Source organism: Engystomops pustulosus, chromosome 7 (genome assembly GCF_040894005.1).
Source record: "Engystomops pustulosus chromosome 7, aEngPut4.maternal, whole genome shotgun sequence".
Classification (NCBI taxonomy): Eukaryota; Metazoa; Chordata; class Amphibia; order Anura; family Leptodactylidae; genus Engystomops; species Engystomops pustulosus.
The window spans coordinates 138,874,045-138,891,233 of NC_092417.1; the positions used below are offsets into that span (position 1 = coordinate 138,874,045).

Genomic DNA, 17,189 nt, shown 5'->3' on the forward strand with positions numbered 1-17,189 from the left:
GACCTTTATTTCATGACCCCAAACATGCTGATAAAAGGTTCAAAAGGGACACTCTTCTGCACGTCTATGGTTTTCCCAATGAAACCATCAGTTTACTTCTTAGTGCAGCCAGAAGACTCCCATTCAAACAGAGTGTTTGGGGAACAATCAACCCTGATCTAGGATGTTAAGCTGTGTAGCAAAGGGAATGAAACCCATGCATCTGGCTTCCTGCATGTAGTAGTCGTGGCCGAGTGGTTAAGGCGATGGACTTGAAATCCATTGGGGTCTCCCCGCGCAGGTTCAAATCCTGCCGACTACGTCTAAGCTTTCTGTCCGTAGAGCATAGCATTGCTAGACTAAATCTTTCTCTTTGAACCCCTCTGTCCAGCGTGCAAGTTTCCAGAGATGAGAAAGTACAATCCCTTTTGCAAAAAGCTATGAAGTAGCTTTTGACTTGCAAAATGTGTAGCGCCTTCCGAATGATAAGCTTTAAATGTCTGCCTGTATATAGCTTTAGGGGTCTTTTTTAATTTCTACCCCATTACCAGGCAAAGGATACAGTAATGTGATTATAAGACAGATTCGGAGATGATTTTAAGACAACCCTTGTCGTATGACCACAGCACCTTTAGAAAGCCTATAGAACAAGATTTTTACAAAATTGGTCGTCCTAGTGAAAAATAAGCTTTTCCAAATGTTAATTGTTTGAAATTGAAACATGTTTTCTGATTTCATGTCCTTAAACATTTCATCATTTTGTGTGGCTTTTGTTCCCCTTCTTTCTTGACAGGAAGCTACTGTGAACACATAAGACAATTCCCTTCACCCCTTGCAATTGAAGAAGACAGTTACCTCCCACCACTTTCATATTGTTCTCCAACTGGGCCATAAACTTTTCTGGCAACTATGCTTTTGCCTGCCATCTCAGAGGTTTAAGGTTCCAAAAGCTGGGGGTGGTATTCTAAAAGTTTAGCGAAATATTGAGCGGTAACTCAGGAGCAGTTTGAAAGATCTAGAAGTTGATTGTCCAATGACACAGAAGGGCTGGGATGAACATGTCCTGTGAAAAATGGACATACTAAAGAAGAGTCATGTCAAATGTTGACATTTTTGATAACATTATATTAGAAAAGCGGTTACATTGCAAAACCCTATGATTTGGACGCTATGATTTTTTTCCTTCCCGGCAGGAAACCCATATAAGCTACCATCGTGTGATCTCTGTTGTTTTGGACAGCAGTACTCACCCTGTTTCCAACATCATACGCAATTTGATCAAGGTCATCGCGTTGCCAAGGCTTGTCATGGAACTAATGCCTCCCCGTGCCCACAGACTGTAAGGTTCCATGGTGTAACGGTTAGCACTCTGGACTTTGAATCCAGCGATCCGAGTTCAAATCTCGGTGGAACCTTTAAGAAATTCCTTCAGCCAAAGATTGTTTTCATGACTTTTGGGGCAGAGATTGAGTTAAAAATCAAGACCTTTATTTCATGACCCCAAACATGCTGATAAAAGGTTCAAAAGGGACACTCTTCTGCACATCTATGGTTTTCCCAATGAAACCATCAGTTTACTTCTTAGTGCAGCCAGAAGACTCCCATTCAAACAGAGTGCTTGGGGAACAATCAACCCTGATCTAGGATGTTAAGCTGTGTAGCAAAGGGAATGAAACCCATGCATCTGGCTTCCTGCATGTAGTAGTCGTGGCCGAGTGGTTAAGGCGATGGACTTGGAATCCATTGGGGTCTCCCCGCGCAGGTTCAAATCCTGCCGACTACGTCTAAGCTTTCTGTCCGTAGAGCATAGCATTGCTAAACTAAATCTTTCTCTTTGAACGCCTCTGTCCAGCGTGCAAGTTTCCAGAGATGAGAAAGTACAACCCCTTTTGCAAAAAGCTATGAAGTAGCTTTTGACTTGCAAAATGTGTAGCACCTTCCGAATGATAAGCTTTAAATGTCTGCCTGTATATAGCTTTAGGGGTCTTTTTTAATTTCTACCCCATTACCAGGCAAAGGATACAGTAATGTGATTATAAGACAGATTCGGAGATGATTTTAAGACAACCCTTGTCGTATGACCACAGCACCTTTAGAAAGCCTATAGAACAAGATTTTTACAAAATTGGTCGTCCTAGTAAAAAATAAGCTTTTCCAAATGTTAATTGTTTGAAATTGAAACATGTTTTCTGATTTCATGTCCTTAAACATTTCATCATTTTGTGTGGCTTTTGTTCCCCTTCTTTCTTGACAGGAAGCTACTGTGAACACATAAGACAATTCCCTTCACCCCTTGCAATTTAAGAAGACAGTTACCTCCCACCACTTTCATATTGTTCTCCAACTGGGCCATAAACTTTTCTGGCAACTATGCTTTTGCCTGCCATCTCAGAGGTTTAAGGTTCCAAAAGCTGGGGGTGGTATTCTAAAAGTTTAGCGAAATATTGAGAGGTAACTCAGGAGCAGTTTGAAAGATCTAGAAGTTGATTGTCCAATGACACAGAAGGGCTGGGATGAACATGTCCTGTGAAAAATGGACATACTAAAGAAGAGTCATGTCAAATGTTGACATTTTTGATAACATTATATTAGAAAAGCGGTTACATTGCAAAACCCTATGATTTGGACGCTATGATTTTTTTCCTTCCCGGCAGGAAACCCATATAAGCTACCATCGTGTGATCTCTGTTGTTTTGGACAGCAGTACTCACCCTGTTTCCAACATCATACGCAATTTGATCAAGGTCATCGCGTTGCCAAGGCTTGTCATGGAACTAATGCCTCCCCGTGCCCACAGACTGTAAGGTTCCATGGTGTAACGGTTAGCACTCTGGACTTTGAATCCAGCGATCCGAGTTCAAATCTCGGTGGAACCTTTAAGAAATTCCTTCAGCCAAAGATTGTTTTCATGACTTTTGGGGCAGAGATTGAGTTAAAAATCAAGACCTTTATTTCATGACCACAAACATGCTGATAAAAGGTTCAAAAGGGACACTCTTCTGCACGTCTATGGTTTTCCCAATGAAACCATCAGTTTACTTCTTAGTGCAGCCAGAAGACTCCCATTCAAACAGAGTGCTTGGGGAACAATCAACCCTGATCTAGGATGTTAAGCTGTGTAGCAAAGGGAATGAAACCCATGCATCTGGCTTCCTCCATGTAGTAGTCGTGGCCGAGTGGTTAAGGCGATGGACTTGAAATCCATTGGGGTCTCCCCGCGCAGGTTCAAATCCTGCCGACTACGTCTAAGCTTTCTGTCCGTAGAGCATAGCATTGCTAGACTAAATCTTTCTCTTTGAACGCCTCTGTCCAGCGTGCAAGTTTCCAGAGATGAGAAAGTACAATCCCTTTTGCAAAAAGCTATGAAGTAGCTTTTGACTTGCAAAATGTGTAGCACCTTCCGAATGATAAGCTTTAAATGTCTGCCTGTATATAGCTTTAGGGGTCTTTTTTAATTTCTACCCCATTACCAGTTAAAGGATACAGTAATGTGATTATAAGACAGATTCGGAGATGATTTTAAGACAACCCTTGTCGTATGACCACAGCACCTTTAGAAAGCCTATAGAACAAGATTTTTACAAAATTGGTCGTCCTAGTGAAAAATAAGCTTTTCCAAATGTTAATTGTTTGAAATTGAAACATGTTTTCTGATTTCATGTCCTTAAACATTTCATCATTTTGTGTGGCTTTTGTTCCCCTTCTTTCTTGACAGGAAGCTACTGTGAACACATAAGACAATTCCCTTCACCCCTTGCAATTTAAGAAGACAGTTACCTCCCACCACTTTCATATTGTTCTCCAACTGGGCCATAAACTTTTCTGGCAACTATGCTTTTGCCTGCCATCTCAGAGGTTTAAGGTTCCAAAAGCTGGGGGTGGTATTCTAAAAGTTTAGCGAAATATTGAGAGGTAACTCAGGAGCAGTTTGAAAGATATAGAAGTTGATTGTCCAATGACACAGAAGGGCTGGGATGAACATGTCCTGTGAAAAATGGACATACTAAAGAAGAGTCATGTCAAATGTTGACATTTTTGATAACATTATATTAGAAAAGCGGTTACATTGCAAAACCCTATGATTTGGACGCTATGATTTTTTTCCTTCCCGGCAGGAAACCCATATAAGCTACCATCGTGTGATCTCTGTTGTTTTGGACAGCAGTACTCACCCTGTTTCCAACATCATACGCAATTTGATCAAGGTCATCGCGTTGCCAAGGCTTGTCATGGAACTAATGCCTCCCCGTGCCCACAGACTGTAAGGTTCCATGGTGTAACGGTTAGCACTCTGGACTTTGAATCCAGCGATCCGAGTTCAAATCTCAGTGGAACCTTTAAGAAATTCCTTCAGCCAAAGATTGTTTTCATGACTTTTGGGGCAGAGATTGAGTTAAAAATCAAGACCTTTATTTCATGACCCCAAACATGCTGATAAAAGGTTCAAAAGGGACACTCTTCTGCACGTCTATGGTTTTCCCAATGAAACCATCAGTTTACTTCTTAGTGCAGCCAGAAGACTCCCATTCAAACAGAGTGCTTGGGGAACAATCAACCCTGATCTAGGATGTTAAGCTGTGTAGCAAAGGGAATGAAACCCATGCATCTGGCTTCCTCCATGTAGTAGTCGTGGCCGAGTGGTTAAGGCGATGGACTTGAAATCCATTGGGGTCTCCCCGCGCAGGTTCACAATCCTGCCGACTACGTCTAAGCTTTCTGTCCGTAGAGCATAGCATTGCTAGACTAAATCTTTCTCTTTGAACCTCTCTGTCCAGCGTGCAAGTTTCCAGAGATGAGAAAGTACAATCCCTTTTGCAAAAAGCTATGAAGTAGCTTTTGACTTGCAAAATGTGTAGCACCTTCCGAATGATAAGCTTTAAATGTCTGCCTGTATATAGCTTTAGGGGTCTTTTTTAATTTCTACCCCATTACCAGGCAAAGGATACAGTAATGTGATTATAAGACAGATTCGGAGATGATTTTAAGACAACCCTTGTCGTATGACCACAGCACCTTTAGAAAGCCTATAGAACAAGATTTTTACAAAATTGGTCGTCCTAGTGAAAAATAAGCTTTTCCAAATGTTAATTGTTTGAAATTGAAACATGTTTTCTGATTTCATGTCCTTAAACATTTCATCATTTTGTGTGGCTTTTGTTCCCCTTCTTTCTTGACAGGAAGCTACTGTGAACACATAAGACAATTCCCTTCACCCCTTGCAATTTAAGAAGACAGTTACCTCCCACCACTTTCATATTGTTCTCCAACTGGGCCATAAACTTTTCTGGCAACTATGCTTTTGCCTGCCATCTCAGAGGTTTAAGGTTCCAAAAGCTGGGGGTGGTATTCTAAAAGTTTAGCGAAATATTGAGAGGTAACTCAGGAGCAGTTTGAAAGATCTAGAAGTTGATTGTCCAATGACACAGAAGGGCTGGGATGAACATGTCCTGTGAAAAATGGACATACTAAAGAAGAGTCATGTCAAATGTTGACATTTTTGATAACATTATATTAGAAAAGCGGTTACATTGCAAAACCCTATGATTTGGACGCTATGATTTTTTTCCTTCCCGGCAGGAAACCCATATAAGCTACCATCGTGTGATCTCTGTTGTTTTGGACAGCAGTACTCACCCTGTTTCCAACATCATACGCAATTTGATCAAGGTCATCGCGTTGCCAAGGCTTGTCATGGAACTAATGCCTCCCCGTGCCCACAGACTGTAAGGTTCCATGGTGTAACGGTTAGCACTCTGGACTTTGAATCCAGCGATCCGAGTTCAAATCTCGGTGGAACCTTTAAGAAATTCCTTCAGCCAAAGATTGTTTTCATGACTTTTGGGGCAGAGATTGAGTTAAAAATCAAGACCTTTATTTCATGACCACAAACATGCTGATAAAAGGTTCAAAAGGGACACTCTTCTGCACGTCTATGGTTTTCCCAATGAAACCATCAGTTTACTTCTTAGTGCAGCCAGAAGACTCCCATTCAAACAGAGTGCTTGGGGAACAATCAACCCTGATCTAGGATGTTAAGCTGTGTAGCAAAGGGAATGAAACCCATGCATCTGGCTTCCTCGATGTAGTAGTCGTGGCCGAGTGGTTAAGGCGATGGACTTGAAATCCATTGGGGTCTCCCCGCGCAGGTTCAAATCCTGCCGACTACGTCTAAGCTTTCTGTCCGTAGAGCATAGCATTGCTAGACTAAATCTTTCTCTTTGAACGCCTCTGTCCAGCGTGCAAGTTTCCAGAGATGAGAAAGTACAATCCCTTTTGCAAAAAGCTATGAAGTAGCTTTTGACTTGCAAAATGTGTAGCACCTTCCGAATGATAAGCTTTAAATGTCTGCCTGTATATAGCTTTAGGGGTCTTTTTTAATTTCTACCCCATTACCAGGCAAAGGATACAGTAATGTGATTATAAGACAGATTCGGAGATGATTTTAAGACAACCCTTGTCGTATGACCACAGCACCTTTAGAAAGCCTATAGAACAAGATTTTTACAAAATTGGTCGTCCTAGTGAAAAATAAGCTTTTCCAAATGTTAATTGTTTGAAATTGAAACATGTTTTCTGATTTCATGTCCTTAAACATTTCATCATTTTGTGTGGCTTTTGTTCCCCTTCTTTCTTGACAGGAAGCTACTGTGAACACATAAGACAATTCCCTTCACCCCTTGCAATTTAAGAAGACAGTTACCTCCCACCACTTTCATATTGTTCTCCAACTGGGCCATAAACTTTTCTGGCAACTATGCTTTTGCCTTCCATCTCAGAGGTTTAAGGTTCCAAAAGCTGGGGGTGGTATTCTAAAAGTTTAGCGAAATATTGAGAGGTATCTCAGGAGCAGTTTGAAAGATCTAGAAGTTGATTGTCCAATGACACAGAAGGGCTGGGATGAACATGTCCTGTGAAAAATGGACATACTAAAGAAGAGTCATGTCAAATGTTGACATTTTTGATAACATTATATTAGAAAAGCGGTTACATTGCAAAACCCTATGATTTGGACGCTATGATTTTTTTCCTTCCCGGCAGGAAACCCATATAAGCTACCATCGTGTGATCTCTGTTGTTTTGGACAGCAGTACTCACCCTGTTTCCAACATCATACGCAATTTGATCAAGGTCATCGCGTTGCCAAGGCTTGTCATGGAACTAATGCCTCCCCGTGCCCACAGACTGTAAGGTTCCATGGTGTAACGGTTAGCACTCTGGACTTTGAATCCAGCGATCCGAGTTCAAATCTCAGTGGAACCTTTAAGAAATTCCTTCAGCCAAAGATTGTTTTCATGACTTTTGGGGCAGAGATTGAGTTAAAAATCAAGACCTTTATTTCATGACCCCAAACATGCTGATAAAAGGTTCAAAAGGGACACTCTTCTGCACGTCTATGGTTTTCCCAATGAAACCCTCAGTTTACTTCTTAGTGCAGCCAGAAGACTCCCATTCAAACAGAGTGCTTGGGGAACAATCAACCCTGATCTAGGATGTTAAGCTGTGTAGCAAAGGGAATGAAACCCATGCATCTGGCTTCCTCCATGTAGTAGTCGTGGCCGAGTGGTTAAGGCGATGGACTTGAAATCCATTGGGGTCTCCCCGCGCAGGTTCACAATCCTGCCGACTACGTCTAAGCTTTCTGTCCGTAGAGCATAGCATTGCTAGACTAAATCTTTCTCTTTGAACCTCTCTGTCCAGCGTGCAAGTTTCCAGAGATGAGAAAGTACAATCCCTTTTGCAAAAAGCTATGAAGTAGCTTTTGACTTGCAAAATGTGTAGCACCTTCCGAATGATAAGCTTTAAATGTCTGCCTGTATATAGCTTTAGGGGTCTTTTTTAATTTCTACCCCATTACCAGGCAAAGGATACAGTAATGTGATTATAAGACAGATTCGGAGATGATTTTAAGACAACCCTTGTCGTATGACCACAGCACCTTTAGAAAGCCTATAGAACAAGATTTTTACAAAATTGGTCGTCCTAGTGAAAAATAAGCTTTTCCAAATGTTAATTGTTTGAAATTGAAACATGTTTTCTGATTTCATGTCCTTAAACATTTCATCATTTTGTGTGGCTTTTGTTCCCCTTCTTTCTTGACAGGAAGCTACTGTGAACACATAAGACAATTCCCTTCACCCCTTGCAATTTAAGAAGACAGTTACCTCCCACCACTTTCATATTGTTCTCCAACTGGGCCATAAACTTTTCTGGCAACTATGCTTTTGCCTGCCATCTCAGAGGTTTAAGGTTCCAAAAGCTGGGGGTGGTATTCTAAAAGTTTAGCGAAATATTGAGAGGTAACTCAGGAGCAGTTTGAAAGATCTAGAAGTTGATTGTCCAATGACACAGAAGGGCTGGGATGAACATGTCCTGTGAAAAATGGACATACTAAAGAAGAGTCATGTCAAATGTTGACATTTTTGATAACATTATATTAGAAAAGCGGTTACATTGCAAAACCCTATGATTTGGACGCTATGATTTTTTTCCTTCCCGGCAGGAAACCCATATAAGCTACCATCGTGTGATCTCTGTTGTTTTGGACAGCAGTACTCACCCTGTTTCCAACATCATACATAATTTGATCAAGGTCATCGCGTTGCCAAGGCTTGTCATGGAACTAATGCCTCCCCGTGCCCACAGACTGTAAGGTTCAATGGTGTAACGGTTAGCACTCTGGACTTTGAATCCAGCGATCCGAGTTCAAATCTCGGTGGAACCTTTAAGAAATTCCTTCAGCCAAAGATTGTTTTCATGACTTTTGGGGCAGAGATTGAGTTAAAAATCAAGACCTTTATTTCATGACCCCAAACATGCTGATAAAAGGTTCAAAAGGGACACTCTTCTGCACATCTATGGTTTTCCCAATGAAACCATCAGTTTACTTCTTAGTGCAGCCAGAAGACTCCCATTCAAACAGAGTGCTTGGGGAACAATCAACCCTGATCTAGGATGTTAAGCTGTGTAGCAAAGGGAATGAAACCCATGCATCTGGCTTCCTGCATGTAGTAGTCGTGGCCGAGTGGTTAAGGCGATGGACTTGAAATCCATTGGGGTCTCCCCGCGCAGGTTCAAATCCTGACGACTACGTCTAAGCTTTCTGTCCGTAGAGCATAGCATTGCTAGACTAAATCTTTCTCTTTGAACGCCTCTGTCCAGCGTGCAAGTTTCCAGAGATGAGAAAGTACAATCCCTTTTGCAAAAAGCTATGAAGTAGCTTTTGACTTGCAAAATGTGTAGCACCTTCCGAATGATAAGCTTTAAATGTCTGCCTGTATATAGCTTTAGGGGTCTTTTTTAATTTCTACCCCATTACCAGGCAAAGGATACAGTAATGTGATTATAAGACAGATTCGGAGATGATTTTAAGACAACCCTTGTCGTATGACCACAGCACCTTTAGAAAGCCTATAGAACAAGATTTTTACAAAATTGGTCGTCCTAGTGAAAAATAAGCTTTTCCAAATGTTAATTGTTTGAAATTGAAACATGTTTTCTGATTTCATGTCCTTAAATATTTCATCATTTTGTGTGGCTTTTGTTCCCCTTCTTTCTTGACAGGAAGCTACTGTGAACACATAAGACAATTCCCTTCACCCCTTGCAATTTAAGAAGACAGTTACCTCCCACCACTTTCATATTGTTCTCCAACTGGGCCATAACCTTTTCTGGCAACTATGCTTTTGCCTGCCATCTCAGAGGTTTAAGGTTCCAAAAGCTGGGGGTGGTATTCTAAAAGTTTAGCGAAATATTGAGAGGTAACTCAGGAGCAGTTTGAAAGATCTAGAAGTTGATTGTCCAATGACACAGAAGGGCTGGGATGAACATGTCCTGTGAAAAATGGACATACTAAAGAAGAGTCATGTCAAATGTTGACATTTTTGATAACATTATATTAGAAAAGCGGTTACATTGCAAAACCCTATGATTTGGACGCTATGATTTTTTTCCTTCCCGGCAGGAAACCCATATAAGCTACCATCGTGTGATCTCTGTTATTTTGGACAGCAGTACTCACCCTTTTTCCAACATCATACGCAATTTGATCAAGGTCATCGCGTTGCCAAGGCTTGTCATGGAACTAATGCCTCCCCGTGCCCACAGACTGTAAGGTTCCATGGTGTAACGGTTAGCACTCTGGACTTTGAATCCAGCGATCCGAGTTCAAATCTCAGTGGAACCTTTAAGAAATTCCTTCAGCCAAATATTGTTTTCATGACTTTTGGGGCAGAGATTGAGTTCAAAATCAAGACCTTTATTTCATGACCCCAAACATGCTGATAAAAGGTTCAAAAGGGACACTCTTCTGCACGTCTATGGTTTTCCCAATGAAACCATCAGTTTACTTCTTAGTGCAGCCAGAAGACTCCCATTCAAACAGAGTGCTTGGGGAACAATCAACCCTGATCTAGGATGTTAAGCTGTGTAGCAAAGGGAATGAAACCCATGCATCTGGCTTCCTGCATGTAGTAGTCGTGGCCGAGTGGTTAAGGCGATGGACTTGAAATCCATTGGGGTCTCCCCGCGCAGGTTCAAATCCTGCCGACTACATCTAAGCTTTCTGTCCGTAGAGCATAGCATTGCTAGACTAAATCTTTCTCTTTGAACCCCTCTGTCCAGCGTGCAAGTTTCCAGAGATGAGAAAGTACAATCCCTTTTGCAAAAAGCTATGAAGTAGCTTTTGACTTGCAAAATGTGTAGCACCTTCCGAATGATAAGCTTTAAATGTCTGCCTGTATATAGCTTTAGGGGTCTTTTTTAATTTCTACCCCATTACCAGGCAAAGGATACAGTAATGTGATTATAAGACAGATTCGGAGATGATTTTAAGACAACCCTTGTCGTATGACCACAGCACCTTTAGAAAGCCTATAGAACAAGATTTTTACAAAATTGGTCGTCCTAGTGAAAAATAAGCTTTTCCAAATGTTAATTGTTTGAAATTGAAACATGTTTTCTGATTTCATGTCCTTAAACATTTCATCATTTTGTGTGGCTTTTGTTCCCCTTCTTTCTTGACAGGAAGCTACTGTGAACACATAAGACAATTCCCTTCACCCCTTGCAATTGAAGAAGACAGTTACCTCCCACCACTTTCATATTGTTCTCCAACTGGGCCATAAACTTTTCTGGCAACTATGCTTTTGCCTGCCATCTCAGAGGTTTAAGGTTCCAAAAGCTGGGGGTGGTATTCTAAAAGTTTAGCGAAATATTGAGAGGTAACTCAGGAGCAGTTTGAAAGATCTAGAAGTTGATTGTCCAATGACACAGAAGGGCTGGGATGAACATGTCCTGTGAAAAATGGACATACTAAAGAAGAGTCATGTCAAATGTTGACATTTTTGATAACATTATATTAGAAAAGCGGTTACATTGCAAAACCCTATGATTTGGACGCTATGATTTTTTTCCTTCCCGGCAGGAAACCCATATAAGCTACCATCGTGTGATCTCTGTTGTTTTGGACAGCAGTACTCACCCTGTTTCCAACATCATACGCAATTTGATCAAGGTCATCGCGTTGCCAAGGCTTGTCATGGAACTAATGCCTCCCCGTGCCCACAGACTGTAAGGTTCCATGGTGTAACGGTTAGCACTCTGGACTTTGAATCCAGCGATCCGAGTTCAAATCTCGGTGGAACCTTTAAGAAATTCCTTCAGCCAAAGATTGTTTTCATGACTTTTGGGGCAGAGATTGAGTTAAAAATCAAGACCTTTATTTCATGACCCCAAACATGCTGATAAAAGGTTCAAAAGGGACACTCTTCTGCACGTCTATGGTTTTCCCAATGAAACCATCAGTTTACTTCTTAGTGCAGCCAGAAGACTCCCATTCAAACAGAGTGCTTGGGGAACAATCAACCCTGATCTAGGATGTTAAGCTGTGTAGCAAAGGGAATGAAACCCATGCATCTGGCTTCCTGCATGTAGTAGTCGTGGCCGAGTGGTTAAGGCGATGGACTTGAAATCCATTGGGGTCTCCCCGCGCAGGTTCAAATCCTGCCGACTACGTCTAAGCTTTCTGTCCGTAGAGCATAGCATTGCTAGACTAAATCTTTCTCTTTGAACCCCTCTGTCCAGCGTGCAAGTTTCCAGAGATGAGAAAGTACAATCCCTTTTGCAAAAAGCTATGAAGTAGCTTTTGACTTGCAAAATGTGTAGCACCTTCCGAATGATAAGCTTTAAATGTCTGCCTGTATATAGCTTTAGGGGTCTTTTTTAATTTCTACCCCATTACCAGGCAAAGGATACAGTAATGTGATTATAAGACAGATTCGGAGATGATTTTAAGACAACCCTTGTCGTATGACCACAGCACCTTTAGAAAGCCTATAGAACAAGATTTTTACAAAATTGGTCGTCCTAGTGAAAAATAAGCTTTTCCAAATGTTAATTGTTTGAAATTGAAACATGTTTTCTGATTTCATGTCCTTAAACATTTCATCATTTTGTGTGGCTTTTGTTCCCCTTCTTTCTTGACAGGAAGCTACTGTGAACACATAAGACAATTTCCTTCACCCCTTGCAATTGAAGAAGACAGTTACCTCCCACCACTTTCATATTGTTCTCCAACTGGGCCATAAACTTTTCTGGCAACTATGCTTTTGCCTGCCATCTCAGAGGTTTAAGGTTCCAAAAGCTGGGGGTGGTATTCTAAAAGTTTAGCGAAATATTGAGAGGTAACTCAGGAGCAGTTTGAAAGATCTAGAAGTTGATTGTCCAATGACACAGAAGGGCTGGGATGAACATGTCCTGTGAAAAATGGACATACTAAAGAAGAGTCATGTCAAATGTTGACATTTTTGATAACATTATATTAGAAAAGCGGTTACATTGCAAAACCCTATGATTTGGACGCTATGATTTTTTTCCTTCCCGGCAGGAAACCCATATAAGCTACCATCGTGTGATCTCTGTTGTTTTGGACAGCAGTACTCACCCTGTTTCCAACATCATACGCAATTTGATTAAGTTCATCGCGTTGCCAAGGCTTGTCATGGAACTAATGCCTCCCCGTGCCCACAGACTGTAAGGTTCCATGGTGTAACGGTTAGCACTCTGGACTTTGAATCCAGCGATCCGAGTTCAAATCTCGGTGGAACCTTTAAGAAATTCCTTCAGCCAAAGATTGTTTTCATGACTTTTGGGGCAGAGATTGAGTTAAAAATCAAGACCTTTATTTCATGACCCCAAACATGCTGATAAAAGGTTCAAAAGGGACACTCTTCTGCACGTCTATGGTTTTCCCAATGAAACCATCAGTTTACTTCTTAGTGCAGCCAGAAGACTCCCATTCAAACAGAGTGCTTGGGGAACAATCAACCCTGATCTAGGATGTTAAGCTGTGTAGCAAAGGGAATGAAACCCATGCATCTGGCTTCCTGCATGTAGTAGTCGTGGCCGAGTGGTTAAGGCGATGGACTTGAAATCCATTGGGGTCTCCCCGCGCAGGTTCAAATCCTGCCGACTACATCTAAGTTTTCTGTCCTTAGAGCATAGCATTGCTAGACTAAATCTTTCTCTTTGAACCCCTCTGTCCAGCGTGCAAGTTTCCAGAGATGAGAAAGTACAATCCCTTTTGCAAAAAGCTATGAAGTAGCTTTTGACTTGCAAAATGTGTAGCGCCTTCCGAATGATAAGCTTTAAATGTCTGCCTGTATATAGCTTTAGGGGTCTTTTTTAATTTCTACCCCATTACCAGGCAAAGGATACAGTAATGTGATTATAAGACAGATTCGGAGATGATTTTAAGACAACCCTTGTCGTATGACCACAGCACCTTTAGAAAGCCTATAGAACAAGATTTTTACAAAATTGGTCGTCCTAGTGAAAAATAAGCTTTTCCAAATGTTAATTGTTTGAAATTGAAACATGTTTTCTGATTTCATGTCCTTAAACATTTCATCATTTTGTGTGGCTTTTGTTCCCCTTCTTTCTTGACAGGAAGCTACTGTGAACACATAAGACAATTCCCTTCACCCCTTGCAATTGAAGAAGACAGTTACCTCCCACCACTTTCATATTGTTCTCCAACTGGGCCATAAACTTTTCTGGCAACTATGCTTTTGCCTGCCATCTCAGAGGTTTAAGGTTCCAAAAGCTGGGGGTGGTATTCTAAAAGTTTAGCGAAATATTGAGAGGTAACTCAGGAGCAGTTTGAAAGATCTAGAAGTTGATTGTCCAATGACACAGAAGGGCTGGGATGAACATGTCCTGTGAAAAATGGACATACTAAAGAAGAGTCATGTCAAATGTTGACATTTTTGATAACATTATATTAGAAAAGCGGTTACATTGCAAAACCCTATGATTTGGACGCTATGATTTTTTTCCTTCCCGGCAGGAAACCCATATAAGCTACCATCGTGTGATCTCTGTTGTTTTGGACAGCAGTACTCACCCTGTTTCCAACATCATACGCAATTTGATCAAGGTCATCGCGTTGCCAAGGCTTGTCATGGAACTAATGCCTCCCCGTGCCCACAGACTGTAAGGTTCCATGGTGTAACGGTTAGCACTCTGGACTTTGAATCCAGCGATCCGAGTTCAAATCTCGGTGGAACCTTTAAGAAATTCCTTCAGCCAAAGATTGTTTTCATGACTTTTGGGGCAGAGATTGAGTTAAAAATCAAGACCTTTATTTCATGACCCCAAACATGCTGATAAAAGGTTCAAAAGGGACACTCTTCTGCACGTCTATGGTTTTCCCAATGAAACCATCAGTTTACTTCTTAGTGCAGCCAGAAGACTCCCATTCAAACAGAGTGCTTGGGGAACAATCAACCCTGATCTAGGATGTTAAGCTGTGTAGCAAAGGGAATGAAACCCATGCATCTGGCTTCCTGCATGTAGTAGTCGTGGCCGAGTGGTTAAGGCGATGGACTTGAAATCCATTGGGGTCTCCCCGCGCAGGTTCAAATCCTGCCGACTACGTCTAAGCTTTCTGTCCGTAGAGCATAGCATTGCTAGACTAAATCTTTCTCTTTGAACCCCTCTGTCCAGCGTGCAAGTTTCCAGAGATGAGAAAGTACAATCCCTTTTGCAAAAAGCTATGAAGTAGCTTTTGACTTGCAAAATGTGTAGCACCTTCCGAATGATAAGCTTTAAATGTCTGCCTGTATATAGCTTTAGGGGTCTTTTTTAATTTCTACCCCATTACCAGGCAAAGGATACAGTAATGTGATTATAAGACAGATTCGGAGATGATTTTAAGACAACCCTTGTCGTATGACCACAGCACCTTTAGAAAGCCTATAGAACAAGATTTTTACAAAATTGGTCGTCCTAGTGAAAAATAAGCTTTTCCAAATGTTAATTGTTTGAAATTGAAACATGTTTTCTGATTTCATGTCCTTAAACATTTCATCATTTTGTGTGGCTTTTGTTCCCCTTCTTTCTTGACAGGAAGCTACTGTGAACACATAAGACAATTTCCTTCACCCCTTGCAATTGAAGAAGACAGTTACCTCCCACCACTTTCATATTGTTCTCCAACTGGGCCATAAACTTTTCTGGCAACTATGCTTTTGCCTGCCATCTCAGAGGTTTAAGGTTCCAAAAGCTGGGGGTGGTATTCTAAAAGTTTAGCGAAATATTGAGAGGTAACTCAGGAGCAGTTTGAAAGATCTAGAAGTTGATTGTCCAATGACACAGAAGGGCTGGGATGAACATGTCCTGTGAAAAATGGACATACTAAAGAAGAGTCATGTCAAATGTTGACATTTTTGATAACATTATATTAGAAAAGCGGTTACATTGCAAAACCCTATGATTTGGACGCTATGATTTTTTTCCTTCCCGGCAGGAAACCCATATAAGCTACCATCGTGTGATCTCTGTTGTTTTGGACAGCAGTACTCACCCTGTTTCCAACATCATACGCAATTTGATTAAGTTCATCGCGTTGCCAAGGCTTGTCATGGAACTAATGCCTCCCCGTGCCCACAGACTGTAAGGTTCCATGGTGTAACGGTTAGCACTCTGGACTTTGAATCCAGCGATCCGAGTTCAAATCTCGGTGGAACCTTTAAGAAATTCCTTCAGCCAAAGATTGTTTTCATGACTTTTGGGGCAGAGATTGAGTTAAAAATCAAGACCTTTATTTCATGACCCCAAACATGCTGATAAAAGGTTCAAAAGGGACACTCTTCTGCACGTCTATGGTTTTCCCAATGAAACCATCAGTTTACTTCTTAGTGCAGCCAGAAGACTCCCATTCAAACAGAGTGCTTGGGGAACAATCAACCCTGATCTAGGATGTTAAGCTGTGTAGCAAAGGGAATGAAACCCATGCATCTGGCTTCCTGCATGTAGTAGTCGTGGCCGAGTGGTTAAGGCGATGGACTTGAAATCCATTGGGGTCTCCCCGCGCAGGTTCAAATCCTGCCGACTACGTCTAAGTTTTCTGTCCTTAGAGCATAGCATTGCTAGACTAAATCTTTCTCTTTGAACCCCTCTGTCCAGCGTGCAAGTTTCCAGAGATGAGAAAGTACAATCCCTTTTGCAAAAAGCTATGAAGTAGCTTTTGACTTGCAAAATGTGTAGCGCCTTCCGAATGATAAGCTTTAAATGTCTGCCTGTATATAGCTTTAGGGGTCTTTTTTAATTTCTACCCCATTACCAGGCAAAGGATACAGTAATGTGATTATAAGACAGATTCGGAGATGATTTTAAGACAACCCTTGTCGTATGACCACAGCACCTTTAGAAAGCCTATAGAACAAGATTTTTACAAAATTGGTCGTCCTAGTGAAAAATAAGCTTTTCCAAATGTTAATTGTTTGAAATTGAAACATGTTTTCTGATTTCATGTCCTTAAACATTTCATCATTTTGTGTGGCTTTTGTTCCCCTTCTTTCTTGACAGGAAGCTACTGTGAACACATAAGACAATTTCCTTCACCCCTTGCAATTGAAGAAGACAGTTACCTCCCACCACTTTCATATTGTTCTCCAACTGGGCCATAAACTTTTCTGGCAACTATGCTTTTGCCTGCCATATCAGAGGTTTAAGGTTCCAAAAGCTGGGGGTGGTATTCTAAAAGTTTAGCGAAATATTGAGAGGTAACTCAGGAGCAGTTTGAAAGATCTAGAAGTTGATTGTCCAATGACACAGAAGGGCTGGGATGAACATGTCCTGTGAAAAATGGACATACTAAAGAAGAGTCATGTCAAATGTTGACATTTTTGATAACATTATATTAGAAAAGC

General features: G+C 41.2%; 23 non-coding genes across 23 annotated transcripts; all 23 read left to right on the top strand.

The window, feature by feature from the left end:
* Positions 1-219: 219 nt before the first annotated feature.
* Positions 220-301, top strand: TRNAS-UGA (transfer RNA serine (anticodon UGA)). Its single transcript has one exon. It is a non-coding gene; the product is annotated as a tRNA-Ser (tRNA).
* Positions 302-1,322: 1,021 nt separating this feature from the next.
* TRNAQ-UUG (transfer RNA glutamine (anticodon UUG)) lies at positions 1,323-1,394 on the top strand. Its single transcript has one exon. It is a non-coding gene; the product is annotated as a tRNA-Gln (tRNA).
* Positions 1,395-1,680: 286 nt separating this feature from the next.
* On the top strand, positions 1,681-1,762 carry TRNAP-UGG (transfer RNA proline (anticodon UGG)). Its single transcript has one exon. It is a non-coding gene; the product is annotated as a tRNA-Pro (tRNA).
* A 1,021-nt stretch (positions 1,763-2,783) lies between these two features.
* Positions 2,784-2,855, top strand: TRNAQ-UUG (transfer RNA glutamine (anticodon UUG)). Its single transcript has one exon. It is a non-coding gene; the product is annotated as a tRNA-Gln (tRNA).
* Positions 2,856-3,141: 286 nt separating this feature from the next.
* Positions 3,142-3,223, top strand: TRNAS-UGA (transfer RNA serine (anticodon UGA)). Its single transcript has one exon. It is a non-coding gene; the product is annotated as a tRNA-Ser (tRNA).
* A 1,021-nt stretch (positions 3,224-4,244) lies between these two features.
* On the top strand, positions 4,245-4,316 carry TRNAQ-UUG (transfer RNA glutamine (anticodon UUG)). Its single transcript has one exon. It is a non-coding gene; the product is annotated as a tRNA-Gln (tRNA).
* A 286-nt stretch (positions 4,317-4,602) lies between these two features.
* On the top strand, positions 4,603-4,685 carry TRNAS-UGA (transfer RNA serine (anticodon UGA)). Its single transcript has one exon. It is a non-coding gene; the product is annotated as a tRNA-Ser (tRNA).
* Positions 4,686-5,706: 1,021 nt separating this feature from the next.
* Positions 5,707-5,778, top strand: TRNAQ-UUG (transfer RNA glutamine (anticodon UUG)). The gene has a single exon. It is a non-coding gene; the product is annotated as a tRNA-Gln (tRNA).
* A 286-nt stretch (positions 5,779-6,064) lies between these two features.
* Positions 6,065-6,146, top strand: TRNAS-UGA (transfer RNA serine (anticodon UGA)). Its single transcript has one exon. It is a non-coding gene; the product is annotated as a tRNA-Ser (tRNA).
* A 1,021-nt stretch (positions 6,147-7,167) lies between these two features.
* On the top strand, positions 7,168-7,239 carry TRNAQ-UUG (transfer RNA glutamine (anticodon UUG)). Its single transcript has one exon. It is a non-coding gene; the product is annotated as a tRNA-Gln (tRNA).
* A 286-nt stretch (positions 7,240-7,525) lies between these two features.
* Positions 7,526-7,608, top strand: TRNAS-UGA (transfer RNA serine (anticodon UGA)). Its single transcript has one exon. It is a non-coding gene; the product is annotated as a tRNA-Ser (tRNA).
* Positions 7,609-8,629: 1,021 nt separating this feature from the next.
* TRNAQ-UUG (transfer RNA glutamine (anticodon UUG)) lies at positions 8,630-8,701 on the top strand. The gene has a single exon. It is a non-coding gene; the product is annotated as a tRNA-Gln (tRNA).
* A 286-nt stretch (positions 8,702-8,987) lies between these two features.
* On the top strand, positions 8,988-9,069 carry TRNAS-UGA (transfer RNA serine (anticodon UGA)). The gene has a single exon. It is a non-coding gene; the product is annotated as a tRNA-Ser (tRNA).
* A 1,021-nt stretch (positions 9,070-10,090) lies between these two features.
* On the top strand, positions 10,091-10,162 carry TRNAQ-UUG (transfer RNA glutamine (anticodon UUG)). Its single transcript has one exon. It is a non-coding gene; the product is annotated as a tRNA-Gln (tRNA).
* A 286-nt stretch (positions 10,163-10,448) lies between these two features.
* TRNAS-UGA (transfer RNA serine (anticodon UGA)) lies at positions 10,449-10,530 on the top strand. Its single transcript has one exon. It is a non-coding gene; the product is annotated as a tRNA-Ser (tRNA).
* Positions 10,531-11,551: 1,021 nt separating this feature from the next.
* Positions 11,552-11,623, top strand: TRNAQ-UUG (transfer RNA glutamine (anticodon UUG)). Its single transcript has one exon. It is a non-coding gene; the product is annotated as a tRNA-Gln (tRNA).
* Positions 11,624-11,909: 286 nt separating this feature from the next.
* TRNAS-UGA (transfer RNA serine (anticodon UGA)) lies at positions 11,910-11,991 on the top strand. Its single transcript has one exon. It is a non-coding gene; the product is annotated as a tRNA-Ser (tRNA).
* Positions 11,992-13,012: 1,021 nt separating this feature from the next.
* Positions 13,013-13,084, top strand: TRNAQ-UUG (transfer RNA glutamine (anticodon UUG)). Its single transcript has one exon. It is a non-coding gene; the product is annotated as a tRNA-Gln (tRNA).
* A 286-nt stretch (positions 13,085-13,370) lies between these two features.
* Positions 13,371-13,452, top strand: TRNAS-UGA (transfer RNA serine (anticodon UGA)). The gene has a single exon. It is a non-coding gene; the product is annotated as a tRNA-Ser (tRNA).
* A 1,021-nt stretch (positions 13,453-14,473) lies between these two features.
* Positions 14,474-14,545, top strand: TRNAQ-UUG (transfer RNA glutamine (anticodon UUG)). The gene has a single exon. It is a non-coding gene; the product is annotated as a tRNA-Gln (tRNA).
* Positions 14,546-14,831: 286 nt separating this feature from the next.
* On the top strand, positions 14,832-14,913 carry TRNAS-UGA (transfer RNA serine (anticodon UGA)). Its single transcript has one exon. It is a non-coding gene; the product is annotated as a tRNA-Ser (tRNA).
* A 1,021-nt stretch (positions 14,914-15,934) lies between these two features.
* Positions 15,935-16,006, top strand: TRNAQ-UUG (transfer RNA glutamine (anticodon UUG)). The gene has a single exon. It is a non-coding gene; the product is annotated as a tRNA-Gln (tRNA).
* A 286-nt stretch (positions 16,007-16,292) lies between these two features.
* TRNAS-UGA (transfer RNA serine (anticodon UGA)) lies at positions 16,293-16,374 on the top strand. The gene has a single exon. It is a non-coding gene; the product is annotated as a tRNA-Ser (tRNA).
* The last annotated feature ends 815 nt before the right edge of the window (positions 16,375-17,189 follow it).